The 25,759-nt window shown below is 44.3% G+C and overlaps 1 pseudogene; it reads right to left on the reverse strand.

Moving 5' to 3' along the window:
• LOC121617849 overlaps positions 1-25,759 on the reverse strand; it is a 195,450-nt pseudogene that overhangs the window by 105,208 nt on the left and 64,483 nt on the right.

The following is a 25,759-nucleotide window of genomic DNA, read 5'->3' on the forward strand; positions in this document are numbered from 1 at the left end:
CACTTTCTTTCTCCCAATTTAATGGCACTGAAGTGCATTTTATTTAAAGGACAAGTGTGTCAGATTTCAGGGGATCTGTTGGCAGAGTGTGGCAGCAGTGGAATATAATATTCATAAGTATGTTTTCACAAGTGTATAATCACCAGAAAATAAGAACTGTGTGCTTTTGTTACCTTAAAAAACAAAAAGTGCAGCTCTTTATATTTTTTCTGTATTTTTGTCACCTCAAAGGCGTATTGAGACGTATTCAGTTGTTTGCAAATTGCAACCTCATTGCTAGATGCCCCTAAATCACACACACACACACACACACACACACACACACACACACACACACACACACACACACACACACACACACACACACACACACACACACGCACACGCATCCTTGCACAGGGACACACATGCAAACACAATTAAAGCAGACATGGTCAATGGACTCTGAATGAACCTTTGCACCACTTCAAAGCATCAAGGTTGAGCAGAGGACTCTCTTTCCTATAATGAAGAGGAGATAGTTAATCTGGCATTAACGCGTGTCTTCCCATGAGGAAACACCATGATTCAGGGAGGTGTGAAGGAGTCTTCACTGTGCATACATGCACACACACGCTCTCTCACTCTCTGCCCCTCTTTTCTCTCCAGGGCGATACAAACACACCACAAACAGCCCCTGAATGAAAGGGGCGTCAAACAGACATCGATTTCTAATAGGGAACTTTCTGGATCAGCATGGGGTTTGGCCTTAGTCACGTCTGTGCTTCGGTCAAGGACACCATGTGTGGGAGCATCAACTGGACCTGTCTCTCTCCACCAGGCACCAAATGAACCGGCGCAGCAGGACACAGGGATCAGAGAGCAGTGGGAGACTTCTTTCATCTCTTGGGGATTAGCACTCCCATAGGAGAGAAGTATACATGTGTGTATGTGTGCTGTGTAACACTCCAGGAGAAGTATCTACCTTTTAGCCACAGGCTACATACTTCCTGTTTATGCTGCATGCTACGAATCCCCCCCAAGGCCACAAATATATGAGGCACCACAGGCAAGAGCGAGATGAAGGAGAAGACATCCTCCTTGGGCGAGTTTTCTTAAAATAAACATGAAACTCTGTTTGTGCGCTCTTTCCTCATGTGCAACAGTGACGGTTATGGGCTGAGTTACTCCACTGTCGGTTGATTATATTTAAAATATTCAGCGTGCAAAAACACCGTTCAAAGCTCCCTGTTACGTTGGAAAGGTACCAATTTGTATGAAGGAGGGAACACAGGAGCGGCGACACAAAAATAGCGCTGACATGTGCTGGAGAGTGCCATCCGTGGTAATTCTAGTATGGGCATTAAACATGCATGGAGACAGTGAAGGCTTCACTGGACTGTATCCTCTCAGTTCTATTGACGAAGTGGCCCCACGGGGGAAAAGGTGAGGCAAAGAGCAAAGGCATCTGGGAAACCGGATCGCGTGACAGTGTGTGGGATCCTGGCTCGTCAGCCTCTTCACACTGAGAAACACCTTTAGTGTCGCTGCAGCACAGAGGAAAATGTGCTGCATAAAAACGTCCTATCTCCACCTTCCTCCCTTTTATTCTGTTCCTCACGTTTTATCTGGACTCTCTTTACACACATGCAGCAGGTCCAGTCATGTGTGTACACAGCCCATACTTCCTTCCTTCATTAATTTCTGCCACGCAGACCGACACTGATGGAAACTCTTCACACACTGTCAGGAGAGGCTGTGTGTCTCACCTTGTGCAGACTTGCTCCTTTATTGATGTTGCTACTAAGAATAAGAATGACTCCTGCTGCGCTCTGTGTCCTGGATACCAAGAACAATCATTCAGCTCTAACTCTTCAAAGCTGCCTGTCTGCACATATCGAGGTACTTAGTCTCGCCATGGAGGCAATTTAGCAAGATTTATATCCAATTACAACAGTCCAAATGTGAATATATCATATCATATTGCCCATTTACTGAGCAAGCATTGGACAGCTTGCATTTGGTCTTGTGTGAATGAGTGATCCTCTCAGTTTTGATGACAGTGTTCCTTTCTAATTGTGTTTTTTTTACTCTATATCACCTACTGACAACCAAACTCAGACTGCCTGCCTCTCCAATAACCCAGAGTCCTATTTCAGACAGTTAAACAACGCGGCCCACCCAACCATGTTCTTTTCAAAAAACAGACCTGGACCTGCCACAGCTGAATGCCCTGGCACTGCCGTCCACCTGCAGTGTGCCCGCCATGCCAGCCCAGGCCCGGACACCAGGCTCTGGGCAGCGAGCAGCGGGCAGCTCATAAATGAGTAATGGCAGTCACATTAACATTCGGTGGTAGGGCAGGCTAAGGGCAAGAAGGAGGGGGACCCGGGGAGTGCAGGCGCTCCCTCTGTCTTATAAAACAGCAGCTGATTAATGTTTGATTCTAGCTGGCCTCATTCTTCCGCTCGCACAGCGCAGAGCTAATCTGCAGAGTGGGTGAGAGCGAGAGTGATGGAGCTGTACGATTGGGGTGAAGACAAACAGTTTGTACAGGTGCTGTTCGCAAAGGTTGAGCCAGCAATATGCTGTCTTTCCTCTGGCCCTAAAATGAAAAATACCAGTGGTGCGGAACAGTTCAATCAATTCAAAATGAATTGGGGCATTGATACGATAGGGCATGAAAACGATGATGAAGGATGGGGAGAGGACGTCATTTCGGGTGAGTCACAAATATGGGCCGCTTACAAGAAAAATCCAGCTTCCAGAACTTTTTATGTCCTTTATTTTTCTTTGTTTAGTTTTAGCACATATATGGCTTAAAGTAAGAAAGTTTAATTAAAAAAAAAAAACAAACAAACAAAAACAAAATTACCAAAAGAACAACAAAATCTGCACCAACTTGCTGGTCTCTAGTTTGAGGGTGTAAAATCAACTGAGGGCAAGTTGTCAAGCAAGAGAGGAAATTATTACATCATATTATTTCTACTACCTTTTTTCTTGATTAGAATAAGTCAATTAAGAAAAGTTCTATTTGATAGCTTAAATACTGAGGAAACAAGACGAAGAGTCCAGCACTGTGCTAGGGAACTGCACTACTTTGAGCTAAATGCTAAGATCAACATGCTACCATGACCACAATGATAATGGTTCTGCATTGATGTTTAGCAGGTATAATGTTCACTACAGTGTGTCAGCATTCAAACCTTTGCTAATTAGCACTAAAAACTAAGAACAGCCAAGGCTGATGGGAACGTCATGTTAGTTTGTCATAGCAGGTATTTTGTCACAAAGCACTGAGAAATTTTGACGTGATAATAAGTCACTCGGATTCATGGTCTGGGGACCATCAGTGTCTGTCCGAAATTTCATCCGTCTAATATTTGTAGAGATATTTCTGTCTGGAACAAAGTGGACGGACAGCCATCCATGGAGGCCATCCACGCCTTTGCCGTGTTTGTATAGCATCGGAATGACGACATTAAATATTAAACATGACGCTGAACTCACTCTGCCCGCATACAAACCACAGCTGAACTGAAAAAGCACCAGAGATTGTCAAAAACATTGTGGAAAATGCTGTAAACGGCTCACAGACGTTGAAGCAGATGAGGCCGATTAGCTAAGTGGCTACATTAAATGGACAACTTGGAAGTGTTCGTCATAAAGAATTACACACTGTATGAAGGGCATACTGTACATACATCCCAACAGATGGTCACATCCGGTGTAATTCAAAAAATGGACAACAGGATCCCAAGTGACAGATCTTTATTCTTCTGCTCGTAAACTGTCAGTGCCATATGCTGGCCTGCGTGACTGCCTGAGTCACAGGTGGGTGGTGGATGTGCTGTTTTAGATGATGAGGGAGGAAATTGTAACGCGAAAGTGATTCTGACAGTTGCGTGACGAGGGAGCAGAGGAAATTAGAGTTTGTCATAGGTGAGAAAAATATACCTCTTCAGACTTCACAGAAAACAGTCTTCTTTTCCAGGGAGAATACCTTACAAAGTGTTTCACAGTTCAGTTCCTCTCTCTCCATGAAAATGAGTGGTAATACTTTGCATTGCATTATTGTAGTCCTGCAGCTATTTCAGTGTCTAACCCCCCAAGATAAAAAAAGGAACATCCTTTGTGTGGTGGCTCTACTATTATAACAGTAATGTGATAAATTGTACATTAACCAAACATTTAGTACTGACTCTCATAGGCAGACATTCAGAAACTAAACGTCCCCGTTTACTGGAGTGTAGGTACCTTTTTGATTTCTGTGTTAAAAAACCCCACAAAGTTCATAATTTTACCACCATTAAGTTGAAGTTTGCTCTTCGTTTTTTAAAACCACACAAAATAATCGTTCACATTAACACGTACATGTTAACAAAATAACCGGACTGAGCTGTAATGATATCATTAGTGAGTTCTTCAGCTTTTAGTGGTGTTTCTGCTTTCAAGTGCAGATGAGCAATAATTACACAACAGTGTTATGTCATTAATGGAAAAAAGGCCCACTGAGACTGGAGGTGCTCTACATCCCAAATTTGCCCCTAAACGGGAAAAATTGCAGCGATGAAGAAGCGAGTCGGAGAGAGTTTAAATGATATTAATGTGTCAAGTTGGTGTCGATTACAGTAAACGTGGTTACATAGAGGGACGTGCAGTTAGAATAAACGTCAAGGAAACAGGAACTCAGCAGGTTTTGTCAGCTAGGATGTTGACACGCACCGCATGAAGTCAGCTCCGGCAGTAATCTTATAGAAGTGACAGATTAGTGCTTACGACATGAAACGTCTGGAATGCACACACACACACACACACACACACACACACACACACACACACACACACACACACACACACACACACACACACAGAGTCATGTTTCCATCACTTTTGGGGACATTACATCGACTTCTATTCATTTCCTGGAGACTTACCTTAACCATAACCATAGCCACTACCTGCCCAACTCCAACCCTTACCCTACCCTTCACCTACATCTAACCTTTCCCTAACCTTCACCCAAGTCTTCACTCTGAAATGTGGTGATTTATATTATGGGGACCTGCGTTTTGCACCCATGAGGAAGACAAGTCCCCACAATGTGACTGTGTAAACAGATTTATATCTTCACAATATGAGTAACACACACACACACGCCCGTAAACACAAATGCTGCATGCACACTCATTTGTGCGCAGACAGAATTCAGTAAAACCTCACAGTAGCAAAGCAATCTGTGCATGTAAAGAACACTGAGCGGTACTAGTGATTGACAGGCAAATCGTTCCTGCTGAAATACCCGCCTGACAGAGAAAAGTACCAAATGCAAGAGTTAAAAGTCAGCCACAGAAATCGCCTCAGTATACTTGACATGAAAGCAAACTTGAGAAGCAGAGCATCTGAGGTAAAATGTGTGAAAAAACATCAGGCTTTTTTTTTTTTTTTCCAAAACGAAGAAACTTAATGCTCTTTGTGCAAACCCGGGTGCCAATCATGAGCACGTCTCTTTGAGGGCCCAGGCCTCATACGAAAGTCAGCTCCGTAGTGCATTATAATTCCACCCCAGATCTTGAAGAATGACACAGTTCCAAAGCTGCACTCGCTCCAGCGAGCAGCTCTGCCAAGGAGGGAAAACGGGGGTAATAAAAATTGCTCGCCTCTCTGTTCAAGAGACATTGTAATTTAACTGTTGGTTGTAGGCAGCGGCAATTGGCTTTAATAAAGGTCTCTACACTCTAATTTGTGTAGGGATTTGCCCAGACCAGCGTTGTCTCACAGTCCCTTAATGCTTCTGTGCAATCCAGCCTTGCCGAGAGAAGTGCAGGATGTGCCTGAAAGTACCAAGCAGAGGAGAGAGGAGAGACATATAAAGGGATGGAGGCAGAGCTGGAGAGAGAAAAGTCTCCCACAGTGGGAGGTCATGATGGAGGGAAGACATACTAAAGCACCCTTTGCCATTTCCTGTTCCTCATAATATCATATAATGTTGGTGTAATTAACCCCAGGAAATGTGGCTTCATTAGTCCCGGCCCGGGTGTTAAAATGAAGTGTGAACTAATTGGTCAAGCATACACCATGGCTGAAATTATAAAGGGCCGGTATGGAGACCTAAGCAGGGGCAAATGCAGAAATTGAAATGACTCCAAAAGCTTGATAACAGAGATGATTTTTTGATCATTTAATGCTTTATATAATGACCAAAGTTGGCAGCATGGGCTCTTCAACAGAAACAGGCATGATTAAAGGAGAGGTGACCACAGGTGATGTAAAGACATACTGCACAACAAAGTGACCTGACTGTGAAGAAAGGCCTGTTCTGTGTACAAGCGCCAACCTATGGGGCTGCAAAGTGAAGCCAACACTGCAGTGCCAAAAGCTGCAGTTCCTCAAATGGCCACTTGAGGCTGGCTCCAAAAGCGAGTCAATCCCCATAGATCCCCCCATATATAAAAAAACAAAAAACAAAAAAAAGAGCTCAACTTCACAGAAGAAATAAACATGTTTACAGCCTGGTACATAAAACGGTTTCAGCCTCTATAGCTAATTTCACAGTTCCACTGTACAGGGGTGATTTTTTACATAACGCACTCATTTAAATTTCATTGGGGCTTAATGTTGTGATTAATTAAAGGAATGGCTGCATTAAGTGACAGCTAGCCACCTGTTTTCAGCAACCAGGCTTCACTCAGCCCACCTCAGCTCCACCTGTTTAGCCATTTTTGGACTAGCCAGGAGTTCGGTGGAGTCGGGCACTGCCAACAGCCGCTGGAGTCACTGTCACTGAGCTTCACAATGTCCTATGGGTGACGTCACAGAAGCCACGTCCATGTTTTATACAGTCTATGACTGTGTATGATCTCTGTTTCCCTGCTTGTGTGCTCTGAACCTCAGCACAAAGCCTTGGACTCCATTGGTCCCAGCAAGTTTCCTGTCTGCTCTCATCTGCATCACAAAGAGGCTTTTTTTCTCTAGAAAAATACTGATCAGGCCTTATCTTTTTGAAACATGTAATCCACTGGGGAAAGCCAGACTTGTAGCCATTAGGCACTGTCCTCTGTGCCTTGCACTCTCTGCCGTCTCAGCCTTTGTAGCAAAAGGCCGGAGCAAAGCTCGTCTCCATTCAGCTGGGAGAGCTGGTCAAAGCCACGAGATCAAGCAGCTCACAGCACTTTTTCTTCCTTTCTTTTTTTTTTTTTTAGCTGAGACTTGAGTTGTCTCAATAGTTTTTGGAAGATGGTGTGCAAAAATTCTCCACAGAACAAGATCTTTCGCTTTCCCTGGTCTCCTGCAGGTTTGACAGCATTTTTGAGGAAAGTTTGAAAATTTGGAAATGGTAAGTCTTAAATTGGGTAGGAAATAGGAGCTCCTCACTGGAGACAGGCTGCCATTTTTATGCTTATTTGTTTCCTTCTTTGCTGCTTTCTCTCTTTGCTCATGTACTCTCGCACAAACCATCTGCCATACAGGTCCTGTGTGACTTTACTTCAAGAGCTCTTAGTGGCTGTCTTCATCAGCTCAAGATCTGCTGCAGAAAAACAGCTTTAATTGGTAGGAGGGGGAAGAGAAGCAGAAGGGGTCGCACGCTTCACCACATTTTAGATAGAAATGCTTGCGAATGATCAAAAATTGCATTCCACACCGCTTCTCCTTGGCAAAGGCATTTAAGGCTAAAATCTCCACATAGTTCTTTTTTAAACATTATCCCTTTTGTGATAAAAACACATAAAATGCATCAAGTAGACCCCTCTTCAAATGAACATGTCTTGAAATTATCGCCAACAAGGCACGTTGTGAAACTACATCCTTCACTTCACTTGAAGCAATAACTCTCAGGTTTCATCAAGGTGAATCAACTTGTCTGGTTAAAATTGCCAGTTGTAACATTTCACCCTGTCAATATCCCTGAGCCTTGAATTTGCCCTACTAAGCACTGTGCTCTGCAGCTCGAAAGATTGAAATAACACATGTCAGAACACTGCTGAGCTGCGTTCAGGATCTTGCGTTACATGGGAAAAGGAAACCCTACAGAGTGCGGCCAACGGTGCATTCCAATCCATTCCAGCAGGCAATTACGTTATTTCACCAAGGCCACAAGGAAAGCTTCACTACAATTAGGCTGACAGAAATGGCCTCTCTGACACATGAGAGGAAACCAGGGATGTTTCCCCTCCCCTTTTCTTCTCCCTGCGCTGTCAGGGTTCTTAGCCGCTTGTGTTGTTTCAGAAGGGCTTTGAGACATTAGCTTCTGTTGGTGCTCTAGCTTTCGAGACATTTCACAGCCCATTAGCTGCCCTTTCAGCCCCAACCACTACTCAAAACCGGTGAAAGAGGGGAAGGGGTGGGGCAGAAACATACAGAGTGAGAGAGACTGTACATATAGAACAATACAATGGGTGCTTCTGGTGCAAAGGCATCGACTTTACGGGGGAAATATCATCTATAGTTAGAGCAACGGCTCAACATTTTGCAAAACATGCTTATTCACTTGCTTGCAGAGATTTAGATGTAAAGACTGATACCACTTTCATGTCTATGATAGTATGAAGCTACAGTGGGAGGTGAGCTTAGCTTAGCATAAAGACTGGAAGCACGGGAAAACAAGTGTAAAAACGAGAGATAGCGTTTTACTGGAGGTTAGTGGACTATTTCTTAAGAGCAGTACCGATCTTCTCATCTAACCCTCGGCTCTCTCTCCCAAAATGTCAAACTATCGCATCTAGAGTAATACTGCTTTCTGAAACTGCATTAGATCAAAATAACCGTGGTGAGATGTGTTACACCCTTGTTAATTTGACCATAAAAAGACATTCATATGCCAGACCAGATGTTAAACTGTACTGTCCCTAATATAATCACTGCTGCCTTTAGATGAAGCACTTTTTGAGCGCACACAACCAGCAGAGCTGAAAGCCAGCGGTCAGAATATTGTCGCCTAATCAGCAGTACAGGCACCGTCTGGTTTATAGTTTGCAGATGTGCACAGCGGTTCGGCCAAGACAGAGTTAAGGTGGTTTCCAGTGCAGGTGATGGGGTTTAACAATTTGCACGGCTGGCAGAAAAACCATAATCAATCCGGAGACTATAGATAAGGGGCTAAAACCAGCCAAGCACAGCGTTTTCTCTTATCGCAATTACACCTTGCCCTCCTGCCTCAGGTACAGCCAATTAAGCTAGGAGAGGATGCGCCAGCAGCCACTTCACATTGAGGAGGCCTATCAGATGACTCCAAACACACCCAATCACTGCAGAGGGGGCAGAGAGGAGCTTGTTAAGAACAGGAAGACACAGGCAAGGAGCTCAAGTGTGTTTTGCACTGCAGGTAGATCCTGTATGTTTATGGCCTCCCAAAAACACACATGCACGTGTACAAAACCAGGAGCTGAATCGCTCTGGTGAGTGATAAGCAGTCCACTGGACGGACGGCCGCTTGCATAAAGGGAGCAAGGGCACGCAGACCTTGCCTTAACAGTGCCTCCTCTCACTCTGTCACCTGCTTTTTAATCCATTCCTTACTTCACTCTTCTTTTTCTGCTTCCCATTGTGGAACATCATTCACATTATGTGACTACTCAGCAGTACAGAAAAGGAAAGGAGGTGTGTAAGAGGAGAGAACTCATGCGTGTGTTTTAATGTGAGAGCGGGAGGGCGGGCAGAGATGAGGTCAGAATCAAGGATAACACTCACGGTGAATACAAATCTCAGCCTATTGTGACTTCGTATTCCCTTCTCTTTGTTCAAGCCTGTACTGTATTGAAAAAAAAAGAAGTGTTACACTGGTGCAAGCGCGCAATGAAAAATTGATCGCACAGGCTTCTCTGTGCTGCATATCGCCACCTCCTCCGCCAGCGAATGAGGGTTAACCAGGCACACAAAAATAAACCTCGAGTGCTTGATCTGTACCACAACTTTACTCTCCTCTTCCCTCTTGCCACTTTGAGGTTTCAAAGACCAGACACGCAGCATGTGGTGTTTTGTCTACACCGTGTGATGCCACCACACCAATTTAGCTCGACAATTTCGCCCCAAAGCATCATCCTTCATGGGGCGGAGAGCAAGTTCAGCAAGAGCCCTTTTTGTCTCAGCGCCGCAGCGAAACCCTGATGATGACATGTGCTGTGGGAACATCTGGAAGCAGAGGAGAGTGGAATAAAATAAGCCGATATAAACAAAACCAGCCCTGCCGATGGACTCTCGCTTTCAACCTGTTTGACGAAATGATTAAAGTGCTCCTCCAAACACAGGAAGCTATGAATAACCGCACAACAAGAGGGGAATCAAATTCAAAATAAAATGAAAAGAGAGGCTGCGTCAGTGGGGGAATCCATCTACTCCCAATTTAGACAACATGGTGATGCGTTCCACTGAAGCTGGAATAGGATACTCCGTATTGGCTCCTTACTGAACAGTATTGGAGTCAAAAGGGGGTAAATTGACTAAGTAGGTCGAGGCAAAATGCGTGCAGGGAAAATATGCTAAATTCAGATTCTGATTGGCCACATGGGTCTGCGAATGCTGCTTTCATAATTGCCTTTGCTTGATGTTTTTCTCCTCGTTCCAACATTTGCCATGACACGCAATGTGATGCAGAGGAAAATAGCTTCCTGGTGATGCAAATGATGTTTGTGGCGCGGTGCTCCCCCACTGAGACTAACGTCCGAGAATGGTTCCTTCCACATCAACACAAACAGCCAATCCGCCGGTGCTGGCAGAGTCCACACACAGATGGCTCTAAACCAAGGGAGCGTGCGGCTGCGGTACTTACCACGTTCGCTGGACAGGGTGGTATCTGTGACAGAGAGAGAGAGGGGGAGAAAAAAAGGGCAAGGGGAGAGGAGGGAGAAGATGATTAGAACATAATAGGCTTCAGCAAAAGTGGCATTGCAATACTAAAGTCACCGTTAAGCAAGAGAACAAAACAGATCAATTTCTGAGGATTAATGGAAAGTCACAGGCAATAGCCGGACAGTGACACATACACAACGTAGGGCTGGTATTGGAGAAAATTTGCTGTCATAACTGCGCACTCATTCACATTTGTCTCTGTCTATTATCCAGGCAGCACCATTTAACCAGAATACAGTTTGTTTTCTCTCTTATACGTCTTGTCATTGCCTCAAGCGGTGGGATTCATCATTATCTTCAAACGCTTGTTGTGATGTCTATATTGCTCTTGTGCTCATTCAATGAAACACAGGAGAATTGCAGGATATTGCATATGCACATCGCGCACACTTATGTATATCGTCGTGGGCGGTATGCATTCAGACCTTGGCACGACAGCCGGGTGACAAAAAGAGGAGAGGCAGCCGTAGAGGCTCTTGACGTCTCTCTCCTGCTTGCCTGTCCTTCTCGTGTCCTCCAGCAGAGTCTCTTAGTGAGATTTGATCAGAAGCAATCTCCATGGCTCGTTTTTGCATTTATTTCCTACATTTTTAATCTGGAAAGTCTCAGAGCTGACTTAAAAAATTCCACCTTTGATCAGATACACTTGGTTTCTAACCTCTCCGTTTCAGGACATCTTACTTTTAGCATGAATTCCAGCAAAATAATAAATAATGCTGTACATTAGTCACTCGAACTTTGCTTTCTCACAAAAGTTTGAAAGCCCTTAGCCACATCAGAGGTCAGGTGGATGGTAATGTCAGTCAGTCCAACACCTTTGCTAAGTCTAAAACAACTCAACAACTCTTGAACGAAAGTTTGCATGGACATTAAAGGTCCACAGAGGATGAACCCTTCGGACTCTCCTGACTGTCCCTCTAGCACCACAGACAGGTTGATATTTGTTGATCCCTTAACTTTCCATCTAACGCTGAGTCCAACACTTTTGGTTTATGATCAAACACCTGCAAAAATAGACCCATCAGCCGCAGATGTAATTTGTTTTTAGCAAATGTTTGCTAAACATTTGACAAACCTACTAAATATCAGTATGTTAGCACTGTCATGGCAAGGATTAGCATACTGATGCTAGCGTTCGGCGAAAAGCACTGCTTTGCCTACAGCAGCCTCACAGAGCTGCTATCATGGCTGTAGACTCTTGGTCCTGCTTTCCTTTAATTCAAAGCACAATGATGGTTGGATCAGACTACGGGTCAGCCAGAGCCTGGAGTAATATCTTCATGGTGTAAGAGCTTGTAAGCTTATTTGGATAGGAGTGTCTGCTAAATTATTGCTGTTTAAATATGAAACGCACACCCTTTTGAATATATGTCTCCACTGAATTGATTTTCAGTATGTATATTTATTTCCTCGATTTTATGCGTGGTTGTGGTGCGAAGTTGTACGCTCGATGACAGCTTCTGGCCTCTTTGGTTGATTCAAATACATAAATGAGTTGATGCTTTTATTCCCCACTGATGTCTTGCCATAAATGCATTCGAGTTCATCTTAAAATCTCTGCAACTTTTTGACTTGTTTACAAAAAGCAAACACTATCACGACCTAAATGAGAGTTTTGCTTATAGACAGCCCGACAGTCTCCATTCCTTCTCTCCATGTATAAAGGCACCCCACTCTATCCCAACAGAACTTCGCTACGCACATGTTCAATTATTCATCTCCCTCTGTCAAGAATTCAGCTTTGCTAGCACTTGCCAGTATCCCCCACAAATTGGCAGGCAGGCTCATATTTGGCATATGGTGCAGAGCAGTGCTGCTTTTCCGTCTCTCTTCAGTTGGCCTGCTAGCACTCCGGAGGAGCACTGCAACACACACTGGCATGCACACACACACACACACACACAAGCACGGTCACAAATGCACATACACACACACGAGTGATGCAACATGTCTGTCAGTTTTGTATGTGAGATCTCCCCACCCATTGGGTTGCTGGGCATTCGTCCACAAACTCTTTGCAACAGGTTTCAAGGTTTTCAACAATAGCACTGTACATGCTGCAACAGCAGAGTCAGCCACAGCCTGCTACTCACAATACTGGAATACTCAGAAGTACCTGGTGTGGTGTTAAGGAAACATTTGTTGCAAAGTGAACATCCAGTCTTTTGGAGTGAGTTCAGCATGTACTCCGTCAATGGCCCTGCACACCTGCACGGGTGTTTGCATGCACTCTGGCTCATCAGGCTGCTTCTCTGGTTGAAGCTGGGTGGAGCTGTGCTGGCACTTTGTTAGGGTTACCAAACTGTGAGAACAAAACAAATAAGGTGCAAAGCCTGGTCCACATGCACATGCTTATTATTGAAAATGGCTTTTTAAAAAAATGCATTCACACAACATCTCCGTCCACATGTAAACACAAAACCACAATCAAAGCGCTGTAAAGAGCTCGGCCAACCAACAGGCGGCGATATGACCCTAACCCGAAAGCCGTGTTGGCCAATCAAAAGCCTGAAAAAAATCTACAGGTGTATTACCGCTAGGCTACCTGCAACTTAAGGTCAGACCTGGTCTTGTGGTCTGTGGTTAGCACCAGCACTATTTCAGCCATGATCACCACTGCACAAGCTGGCCTCATGTGAACAAAGGAGATAATGACAGTGTGGAGGAAACAACCTTTTTTCCCATGACAACGTGGTGACTATTACAACATCCAAACTAGTTTTTAAAAAGGCATTACTATAACGTAGTTTAGAAAATAAAACCTTCATTAATATCTCTCTATGTTTGTTGACAAAAGAAGAGAAGTAATATTATAGGGTTCGGGTTAGGGTGTGGGCTAGAGCTTAAGTTTGACCAACCTTGTGCAGCAAAACTAAAAGGACGGTCAAGGACATGTCCCTCTAGCACAGAGTTCACACCCACACCATTCTGAGGAGAGTGGGTGAATCACCTCAGTGGCACTCACACAGGCAATTTTCTAACGGTGACATTATAACATCTCAGAGTAGGAAAAGCAGAATTAGAAGATTAATGGTGCCTTTTTTACTTTGAGATGTCTGCTGTGAAAAACATCATCTGACAGAGGTGCACCTGTATTCACTGTGTTAAGAAACTCAGTGGTGTACTCTAAGATGCATATTACGCCTGGTTGACTAGCTTCTGCTAGCTGCTACAGCATCTTCAGCAGTCATAATCACAGAGTCAGGGCACGTGGTTATTACTGTACACTGTAGAAACACAGCAAAAGGAAAGGAAAAGCAGCATTCAGCTGAAAATCAGGAGATCCACTGGTATTTAAAACATTCAAACTCCATAAAGGCCAGCTGTAATAGTTTGCAGCTCTCAGCTTTGCTTTCAAACCATCATCAGGAGCAGGAGGTAACAGTAAACAACAGATAATTAAGATATAGTGTGCTCGCAATTAGGATGATGGGGTCACAGGTCTAAACTGTTTGTGAGGCTGGGTGCGAAGATTAGAGTAGTCAGCTGTTCCTGCTCTTGTTCCTGACTGTAATTTACAAGTTGAAACACTTACTGAGTGGTGGACTACAAGTATGCAAGTGTTCCGCTGCGGCGGACCAACAGAATGTGAAGTCATCTTTCCTGTCGACTGCAAAGACTTGGAGTCACTTTCAAAAACTTGAAATGTGGTTTTTATCATCTTTGATTGTGAGCTAGTGCACTCCCTGGAGGCGTGAGGAAGAAAACCTGCCAACCCTCGCATGTAGTGGTTCCACCATCCGTTGATGTGAGAATACATCAGTTGGACAAACTGATTTGCTGCAGCTGGCTGATACACATAACACTTATGACTACCGTGTTGTACAATGCAGAATACTTGAGACATGCTATCACAGTTTCAATTTTCAAGTCCTTTTACAAATTAATAAAATAGGAAATGGAAAATAAGACCTGAAGATTAATGAATAAATACCATATAAGCCCACAAAACACTCTCATTCCATGTGCTTTTGATATTTAATGAATAAGACATCAGCGCTGAAACAGGTACTTGGCCCGTCACAGTGACGATCTTGTGCTCTCAAATGAAAACACTGAAACTACACACAAAGAAGCCGCAATCTCGTCTGGACTGCACTATTCGTTTTCTTTTAAATCTATCCGACACATTCGACCCGGTGCTTTATAAAGCTGACTGCTGCTGTGAAAAGCGTCAGTCAAAGGAAGTGATGATGCAGACTCCCACATAGGTCACAGTTAATCATTTTCTTCATCAATGACATACAGAAAACATTTTTGAGCGCTCACAAAACATTGAATTACATCCACCATTGTCTGTTTGAAAACCTTCCTCTGTGCACTTAGCCAGGGAAGCTTATGGCCATCCACAGTCTTTCCAATTAATGTGAAATGTTAATTAAAATACTGTAGAAGCTGCGGGTCAAAAAGGGCATGCACTAACACCTGCTTAAAGGCGGCTGAAGTGTTCACAGAAAATAATTCTCCAGTCTGAAAAAGGTGTGGGCTGAAGCTCCAGCTCATCGTGTCTGCCATTGACTGGAAATAAAGATGGACGACGCGTCTCCACTTCCTCCCACTGTACAAAAATGAAGGCAGAATATCCCGGATCCTCGCCCTGCCATCTTGCGCTGGACATGTCATTTGGAGACAGAGTGTGCGCAGTAGTGATCGGGCTGTGGAGCCACAGCGTCAAGGTCCCGCCCAAACACCCGCCCGACTCAATGACACGCAGAGCCCAGCTGCCAATCACGACAGCACACCCTCTTTATAGATTTTTGTTTGGCCCATGTCCCGTCTGCTAGCATTAAGGAGGCGGGGACATGTACTGCAGCCAGCCACCAGGGGGCGAGATAATTATTCTTAATCGCACAAATTCCTCTCAAGTCATATCATCGACTTTCTCTTTTTAAGCAACTTTTGAATGCAAAGAAATGTAACTTCAGACACTTTTTTGACTTCATCATTTATCATGAGCTTACATGTTGTGCTAGTTAGACGATTAATTAAAATTCAAAATTCAGTCTTACTTCACTTCTGTGTGACTTAAGCCTTTCCAGTTCTTTTTCGACTGTACGCAAAAGTTGTTTTAAATCCTAACACTCTAACATTCAAACACATTCACGCACACACACACACGCACACACACACACACACACACACACACACACAAACCTGCGATATGAGTGTGGATTGATGAGAGCGAGCATGCGTTCTTATGCCAAATCTTCTAGTTGCCCTTGTGATGACTAATAAGCAGAAAGCATTTTCAGCAAATAAATAATACATTTAAGAGTCTAATCAAATTGAACAAATGAGTATGTCTAGAAACTATTAATCAGAGAGCAAACGTGTATTTACAAATATAACACTGGCACAAACAATCAATTATTCATAAAGTGAACGCTGGGTAAGTGGGCTTCTTCCCGGGTGAGATGCTGCCATAATTGGAGTGGGACTACAGGAGTGCCGGCTGGTGTGTGTGTGTAAGTGTGTATTTGTGGATGCATGTGAGCCTATGTGTGCTCACACACACACACACACACACACACACACACACACACACACAAACACATGCACAAACACTTCTCCCCATGCGCCAAACTTCCCCCAAACACGACAAGAGCAGGCAGAGTCGGCTCATTACTGCCTAATGAGTTGTCTGATTAGTGCAGAATATAAAAGCCTTATTGTCAAGCGTTGTATGTTTATTTTGATTCATTATTGTACTAAAGTGACTGAATGGAAGCACAGTGACATGGAGCATTAACGTTTTGTGGTAATAGGTCCCTCATGGAGTGAGCAAATGTATATTCAACCCTCGACGCGACACCTGAACCACGGCAGCTGCCTGAGGGGGTTTCATATCAGACTTCACAGTACGCATGTTTAAATTGCGTTCTCGGCTTCCAACATGCAGTTCAACCTTCAGCTCCACACAGTGAAATGAGCACTGCCTAATCCACAGGACTGCAGATGCTAATGCAGAGCAATGATTGTTCCTCTGCTGCCAAGAGGCCACAAATATGAATCACTTCATGTGAGAAAAAGATTTACATTTGTGTATTCTATCACAAGGAAAAATACACCTTATGCAGAATTGGCCCTTACAGAGTGCTGTGTGATTATATACTCTACTATTACACTAGTGGATACTACTATTGATGACTGAACATGTATGAGTATTTCAGCTGATTGAGGTGGAGCTCTTGCTAGCTTCCTTCTGTCCTGCAGATAATATATCATTAATATATGTATTTGCTGTTCATGTGATCTGTTTGAGATATCTGTAATGTAACTAGTCGCAGTGAGTGTCAAATGACATTTAGCTGAAGCCCAAAGTTCTAAAAGCCGGGAGCAGTTTTTTCCACCGGTGCAAATGAAATTAATGGCACAACTCTGAATCTAAAATAGAAGTGTTGATTGTGAGAACAGAAAAAAAAATAATACTTTGAGAGGTGTGATCAAGTGTAGCGCACACTTGTTGAGAGTTCAGCCTGGCACAGACTAACAGGGTGTTTGTGGGGCGCCACCGTCTGTGTTTCAAACAGGGAAGTGCTTTTGGAGATGCTGCTAGAGTGATCATGTGTCCAGCCCAATATGTGACAGGCCAGCAAAATCTGAGGGTGTTCTGCTGCAGAACATGGGACGATTAATGACAGCAGTCTGCACACTGGGGGATGTGTGACTTTCTCCCCGACTATCCTGGTTGACTGGGAAAGTGCCTTTGCCAGGTTTGCCTGCACTCTCCTGCGCCTTTTTAGCACAATTACTCACGTTGATCAGTCAGTTAAACATGTTTCCAGTTCAAAAGAAATGCCTAATTAGTTAAGTTCAGTATGGTTGACGTGTTTTGAAGCAAACTTTGCTGTTAAAATGTGGTCTGTATCTACTTAGACTAATGTTGCATGAATAAACGTGAACTTATGCCACAGTGGAAAGCTTTTCCGTGTATCTTCTTTAATGCACGTCTCCAGACATGAAGACCATTACTGAGCCGAAGACCAAATGCACGGAAAAAAAAAGACAAATGCCAAAATGTTATGAATGGTAGAAAACTTGATTCCATGCATGTGAATAAGACTCATTATCTTTCTCATAACTCGGCTGTTCCTCTCTCTCTGCAGCCCTCCTGTCCGTGAGCAGGATGCTGTTGGTATTGTCAGAGGAGGTACTGTATTGCCTGGCCTGTTGTTCTTTGCACACTTTAAATCAGAGGTAATGGGGCACTTCAGGAGACTGTTGTTACACACACCCAACTGCCAATACGCTGTAATCACTAAAGGCCCCTTCCCTTTGGAGATAAGCATTGCTTACGTGCACTGCACTCAAAACTACAAGGCTGCACTGGATGTATTGAGGGTATCTCAGTGAACAGAACTTTGTGATTCAATGTGCTTTGACATCGCCGCCTTACTCACAGACAGGCAGCGGTTCTGCGTGATACTTCATCCCGTTCACGCTGGAAAAACATGGAGCACATGTTCACACAATTTACGTTTCAATGAGGAAAAACTCCAAACACATTGAGAGGGTAATTACGGTTTCCTCAATAGATGCTAACTTCTGTCTCGCTAATTTCCCCAGCTGGATACTAGGTTAAGACAAGAAGCTAAAGAGTCTCAAGCGAGGGTATCAATCCTGTCAATAGCCTTGTCAACAAGCAAAGACAATCTATCCAAATATGCAGCGGCTACTTAGCCGACTCCTGAGTCCAGGTTTCCAAAAACACTTAAAAAGCATTATTTCTTTTTCAGTTTCACTTTCAAGAGTGTCAATTGCATCAGCTCTGTTTGGAGAAACAAAAGACAGCAACTCAATAACTCAGTAAAATCAGCTGTGGGAATACCAACAGGATGAGCAAACGACCGCCTTTGTTCATCGGAAAGGCCAATTACCCCACACAAAACAGAGGATGGGGCAGAATCCAGTCTTTTGGCTATACTCTAACACTTAGAGGCAAGCGGTGAGGAAATGAAAGGTAGACCATTTTGGATCGGTGGCACCAATCCAAACACACACACACGCACACGCACACGCACACGCACACGCACACACACACTCATTTGTTATGACAATAATATAGCTGAGTGAAACTAAACACTGAACGTGACTCATTCTGATGAAAATGACCCGATCCCCCTTTCACAGAATGGTAAAATTCCCCAACAGTGCCACTTTAATGAACAGACAGCTCTGAAGACTTGACTTCTGCCCTATCATTTCTCTTCATGTCAGATCGCTATACAATAGCTGTCTCAGCCTGAACAGCCTCAAAGGCCGAATCAGTCCTGTTGCGCGGGCAGCTAACACTAATGTATTCTGTACGCTGTTAGAAAATGGATCCGGCTTGTTCCGAGCTATTTGTACTTTCTCTCGGCTAACATTAAAGCACTTTCCCTGGAGGCTAAACGCATTTAATGGGGTGACTCAACCTTACTGTTAATGCACTGTAGGTAGCAGCCGATTAATTTTTGTAGCCCAGTAGGTGGTTTCATTTCAGCATGTAAACATCTTATGTGTAAGGACGTTTGGCATTTGCGCACTGGCGTGTATTTATATGCTCGACACCCATCCACACTTGTCCAGTCAAAGCCAGCAATTTCAACCTCTGCCTGATGATTAAATCCACATGAATATGCATGCGCGACGCTCAGTCGTTAACACTGAGCGGTCATGAATCACAATGTGTAATGCTGTTTTCTCTGAATGCAGCCTTCCAACATGCAGAGGCAGACACAGAGGCAGAAAGGGGAGGTGCGGGGGGGGGGGGGGGGCCTGCTGTGATGAACTGGTGCTGACACAGCCAGATGTTTAGTTAAAATGCAGAGCCCCGGTGTGGGATGGAGGGAGGAGTTGACATGTGCTTCGGGGTCTTTAGGCAGCCAAGTGCTCCTCTGTAGCTGCCTCGAGTCTCTGTAGGCAGAGCGCGTGTGTGCTTTATCTCATACAGTTTGCATTCGGCTGAGTGTGCGTGTTTGTGTGTGTGTGTTTGTGTGTGTGTAATCGCCTGACAATTCACAGTAAGTGCAAGAACAATCAATTGCATGTGTGCGCATGCATGCCTCCGTGTCTGCGTGTGTGTGACGAGCAGTACATTGAGCATATGTCTGAACCAAGGTCTCCTGTCGCAGTTTCCTCTCTGTGGACTGTGTCAGAGCTGGAGGGCTATAGACTGCATAAGATCGCACACAGTCAAGCAGAGCTCTCTCTCTCTCACACACACACACACACACACACACACACACACACACACACGCACTGCTGACTCAATGCTTCCACTTGCATGCGGAGTCTGACGCTGCTGTTTGGTGGAGAGCATTATCCCGATGGCAGAGCTCCTGCAAACATAATGAAGTGAGAGGCGGCACTGAAGGAGAAATCGTCCGCGTCTTGCGGCTGCGATCACATTGCCAACCGACGGCATCAACAGCCTGTCATCGTCGTCATCACCACTGCTATCATCGTCTTCATTAACATCGCTGCTGTCATCATCTTCCTGCTGGCTCATTTGGGCACGCTGCAGTGAGCCATGATGGAGTCAGTGACAAAATGACAAGCGATGGACTGTAATGCACTAAAAGTGCTGTTATAAAATAACTTGTATTTGAAGCTGCAGAGCAGGCAGGTGGCAGGTTGATGGGCGACAGCACACACATTCTCACTTTCTCTCTCCCTCTCATTCTCTCTGGCTCCACTCTCTGTCCCCCTTGTCCTCCCCTATTGAAACTAATCTCATTTCCCACTAGCTTGAATTAAATAAATGTCTGTCATTAAGTCCAGTGAAGGATGGCGGAGGGCCTGGGGATATCAAGAATTGGGGTGGGCAGGGGAGGACAGAAGGTGCTTAGTTAGACCCAGTGGATCCACAGAGGCTGGGGGGTGGGGGGGTGGGGGGGGGGGGTGGGGGGGGATGGCAGAAGTGGACACTGATCAAAGGGCTTCACTCTGCTTTTTTTCACTTGTCTCTCCTCCACTTTTACCACACATTGGAGAAAATATGAGAAAACAGGCAGCTAAACTGTTAAGATGAGACAAGAGGAGAGACTGCACGTCTGCAGGGTCTTACCATTTGTTCTGTGTCAGCTTATCGCCCTCTCCTCCACCCCCACCCCAGCAACCCTGTTTAACCATTAAGGCAACAAAGAGCGCAAACCCACCTCAGCTCCCCCACATCCCCCGGCTTCTATTGACAACCAGCACTAACAGGTGCTGTGAAGTACTTCACATCCACCTGGGACTCATCCCCACAGTCATATCAGTCCAACGTGTGACTATACGAGGTGGCTAAAGGCTGCCATCAATCCCTTCGGCGTCTATTTGATGATCCCCACATGGGAATGCTTCCCTGCTAGTCTTCCTAACCTGCCGTGCTATTTTAACAATCTCCCTTGGGTTTGTTACAGTCTATTATGTGTCTGCTGGAGGAGCTGCGGCACATTAGGAGAAGCATGTTGACACGTAGTCACTGCTTCGTCAGAGACGCTGCAGTGTGTTCTGAAGCAGGTTGTTTGGCTCTGATTCCCAAAAAAAAGTGGGCCAAAAAAGGCCACAGAATCCTCCAATTGACCCTGCACTCTGATTTGCTGCCTGGAGACACAGGGATGACAGACTGGGAGACTTACTACAACTGGTAATCAAACTGCTCCATTCAGATGTCCACTGAAAGGACCGGTGAGAGCACACAAAGGTGGAGGCACACAAAAAAACTGTCATCAGGCCTTTTTCCTGAAGAGAAACTGGCAAAATGAAGTGAGGCTTTGAAATCCAGCATCGCACCAACCACACTCTTTCACAGTGACCTCCCTAAGCCTCTAAAATGTCAATGGTCTATAAATGTCACAGTTCTACAAATGCAGCATGGATGTCATTGATGTTGTATTTATGGAACTAAATATTTTGTTTTATGGTAATGAAAATACAACCCTGTTTCCAAAAAAAGCTGGGACGCTGTGTAAAGTGTAAATACAAACCCCATATTTAATTACAAATAGCACAAAGGCAACACAACAAATGTTGAGACTGAGACATTTCATTGTCTTTAAAAATTAACATCCTCATTTCGAATTTGATGCAGCAACATGTTGGGTGAGGGTCATGTTTACCGCTCTGCTGCATCACCTCATCTTTCAACAACACTCTGTAAGCGTTTAGGAACTGAGAAAACCAACTGAACATCTCACAATTAATTTGGTTCACAGGCAACAATTAACCCGAAGTGAAACGTGTTGCTGGCATCAAATTCCAAATGAGGATATCATTTTCAAAACAATGAAATTTCAACATTTGATATGTCTTTGTGCTATTATCGATTAGATATGGGGTTTCATTAGTCTGCAAATCATCACATTCTGTTTCCCCCAATGGTGTTTTATGATGCTAGGTCTGAAATTGTGAATTTGTGTATGTCTACAACAAACATGGATTACGAGACACCTTTACGTTCACAATTGATGGAGTCTGAATGAGTGCCAAAGTAAAAATAATGCCTCTGTGTCCCATCGCTGATTATTTTCAGAGTGAACCAACAGAAACGCAGCTTTATTAGGCTTTTGTACCTGTTTTTTCCAGTGGCTCAATAGTGAGGTTTGTGTCCACTCCACCGTCTTTGGTGGTAGTTGAAAGAAAATGGCAGCGAGCAAGCCGGAGAGAGTGGGTGACACTCTGAAAGAGGTGATGAGCTCCGTTCTGGGCACTGACACAGTGAGAAGGTCAAACGGAGCACTCAGATATGTACAGGCACTTAGTGGACAGAAAACACACTTTAAACCCCTCTTGTGAAGGACTAAAGAAGCACTTAGGGGCATTTGCTTTTCGGCACTTTCTGTGGACTGTCCAAATGTTTCAGACCTGTGTGTGTGCGTGAGTGTGTGTGTGTCTGTGTGTGTGTGAGTGTGAGTGAGTGTGTGCCAGATGCATTTGTACTCTGTATCAATAACTTGCTCTTAAAGCATTAACTGTATCTTAATGTGTGAGACAGTAGTCATGAGTCCCTGGGGAGCATCGGGGTGGGGGTGCAGCACCTACTGGAGCTACAGTAACTATCCTAGACACTAATCCTCTGAACAGTGACAGCATGAGGAGGGAAGTCATCAGAAATTCATTTTCTTCCGCTCAATGATATTCATATTGAAGACCAGATTTTTGTGCTGTTGGATGAGCTCAGCAAGTTCCCAGTCATGTATTTGTTTTGCTTCTTTTCCCAAGAAGATCTTCGGATCTGGTTACTTTCTACCCTTGGACTTCTCATCAGATTAGGTGACATTTTACATTTCATATGGGGAGTTACTATATTCTTTAATTATACTTGTAAGCAAACAGGATTATGTTCATTTTGAGTGCTTCTTTCTAAAATGCATTGTGTGTATCTTTGAGGGCCAACACATGTGTTGAATGGATTTCCCTGACCACGAAAACCTCTGCTAAGATCATTTTGAAGTTTAAAACCTGCATTGGTTCCATCCTTCTTAGCACTGTTTTCTGTTTTTCCCCTCTGTTTGCAAATGCACCGCTAAATTTATGCTACACATTCGCCGTCAGCGGTCAGCTGCAATTTGAATCACATCACCTGTGCGCTCGCATCTATGCATCCTTGTGCTGGTTAAGAAAATGTGACAAATAAAATGGGGACCCACTCATCAAAGTGTGCCTCCATAGCGCCTCAAGTGTTCAAAAACTCCACACTGCATCTTTAAGTGCTTGCTTCGTAACGTGACATGCTAATTCAGTGCTGATGTTTCTTCTCTCACAGTTTGATTACTCCAGGTCTAATGGAGGACATCACATCTGTAGCAACATTTTGCTCGTTCCTCCACACAGAAGCAGAGCATTTTGCCTGCACAATGTTGGTGATGTGGTCATTTTTCCTTGATTTTTGTGCATCTACCACAGGTAATTAGGTGAGAGTCTGCAAAGGGTGTTTTATTTTGAAAACTGCCCGGATGCTCTACGCTACTCCTGTGTCTGACTCTTTCACCGGCTTGATCTGTTCTGGGCGGTGAAAAATGCTGAGCCTGACAGACCTAAAATCACCACAAGTAACATGGAAGTATCTTCAAAGGTGGAGGCGCAGCAAGTGATGCCCCACTGACATCTGACTTCCTTTCTCATCTCATCTTTCTTTCTCAAACTCCTGTAATTTCCTGCCATTGTTTAATCCTCCTCCTTTTGCTCTCAGTGTCTCAGTTATGTTCCATATGCGGTGTGCTTGCATTTTTATGAGGTGACAATCGACTTAAAAAAACAAACACAATAAAACTACAACGCAATCACGCCATCTCCTAAAGCCCACATAGGGAGCAGATGCTCGCATTCGTGTGTCATGCACACAGTGATTTTCAATAAAACCCCCCTCTGTGGAGCAAATACAACTGTGCTGAATTATGTGTGGCAGGAAAGCAGTAAAATGCATCATCTTCACAGTTCAGTTTTATACAGTACCTATAAACTACAATCTGATCTTTTCCAATACAACTGCAGAAACTGGCCCAATATTTTGCCATTAGGAGAAATACAGTTATCGTCTGGAGTGACGCTTGCACACACTTTTGCACTACTTTTCATTTGATACACATCTTTATTTGATGCACACCATGCAGCACGGGTGCGCCATTGTTCTGCCCCTCAGAGGATTTGTTGGAAAAATCTAACTTTTGCTTTCTTTTCTGTGTTCAGGAGAGACAGCAGAGATAGAAAGCACCCAAGTGAATAAGAACAGGAGTTTGTCTGCTCTGTCTGTCTATTTGCCTCTGCTGTTCTACATTTCAGAAAACGCACGGTAGACTGCAGAATACTGCCGGGCTTCCTCAGCAGCTACAAGTGTCCGATCTTTTATTTATTCTTGAAAGTTTGAGCCAAGCAAACTTTAATAATCTGACTTTGTATGCCTGGGAATGAATTAGCGGTTGTGCAGGGTCGTGTATTTTCCTCAGATTGCTGGCTAGCCGTACACAGGCATTTATGCGTCAACACAGGACAAACTAAGGCAGACAAACAACAGCTCCAGCCCATCTAATAACAGTGGGGCTTATCAGCCGCCTCTGCCTCCTCTAATTTTCATCAGTTTTGACAAGCCCATTAAATGAATCTGGGACCAAAAATAAACATGTTTTTGTTGAGCTGAAGTGACAGGCAGTGATCACACCTCCCAATGTTGGAGAGAGAGATACGACGACTTTTAATTAAAAATGCGGCCCCCGTGCACAACAGCCCGGACGTGATAAACACGACTTTTGCCTCCAGCGCACCAACGCGTGCAAGGATACTAGGACAAAGTGTGATCCCAAACGCAGCACATTACTAGTGTTGATGATCATTAACACAGATGCTGGAATATTCTGGAAGATTCATGGTGCGAGTGTTGGTAGAAGGATTACAGAGCAATCCTTCCTCTAATCCTGATCTAATAGTAATGAGTTTTATTATCCTTCTCCTTGAGTATATTAGTTGTGCGGTTACAAGGACTGAATTCATGATAAGAGGACAGTCGACTTTTCTATTTTTTGCTTCCGCGCCGCTCAGTCGTTCTCATCCCACACTCATCATCACATATGAGAAGCAGAACTGTATCTTTTCGCCACAGTTCGTAACGTATCACATCTCCGGTCTCGCAGTGTGTTATCTTAAACAGGCCCTTTGGGGAGCACTCTTCAAATTCAATTAAAATAGAGACACACGAGAGCAGCCTCGGAAATCCTCAGAGGACCGCTCAGGACAATACGGCGTCAGCGAAGGCAGTGTCGGCACTCAGGGCCGTTGACGGCCAACACCTATTTTTCTCAGGACGGCATCTTTATCAGCGGGCGTTATCAGCCACTGGAAAAAAAAACACAAAGAGTCCACCTGCCTGTCGGCAGCACAAAAATCTGTTCCCATGACAACGCTAGTCTCCAAACTTCCAAGTCATTTCTGTCACAGAAGCTGACATAAGGTGAGCTATCATTACTTTTTTTCCCAT

The sequence above is a fragment of the Chelmon rostratus genome, chromosome 2 (assembly GCF_017976325.1).
Source record: "Chelmon rostratus isolate fCheRos1 chromosome 2, fCheRos1.pri, whole genome shotgun sequence".
Classification (NCBI taxonomy): domain Eukaryota; kingdom Metazoa; phylum Chordata; class Actinopteri; order Chaetodontiformes; family Chaetodontidae; genus Chelmon; species Chelmon rostratus.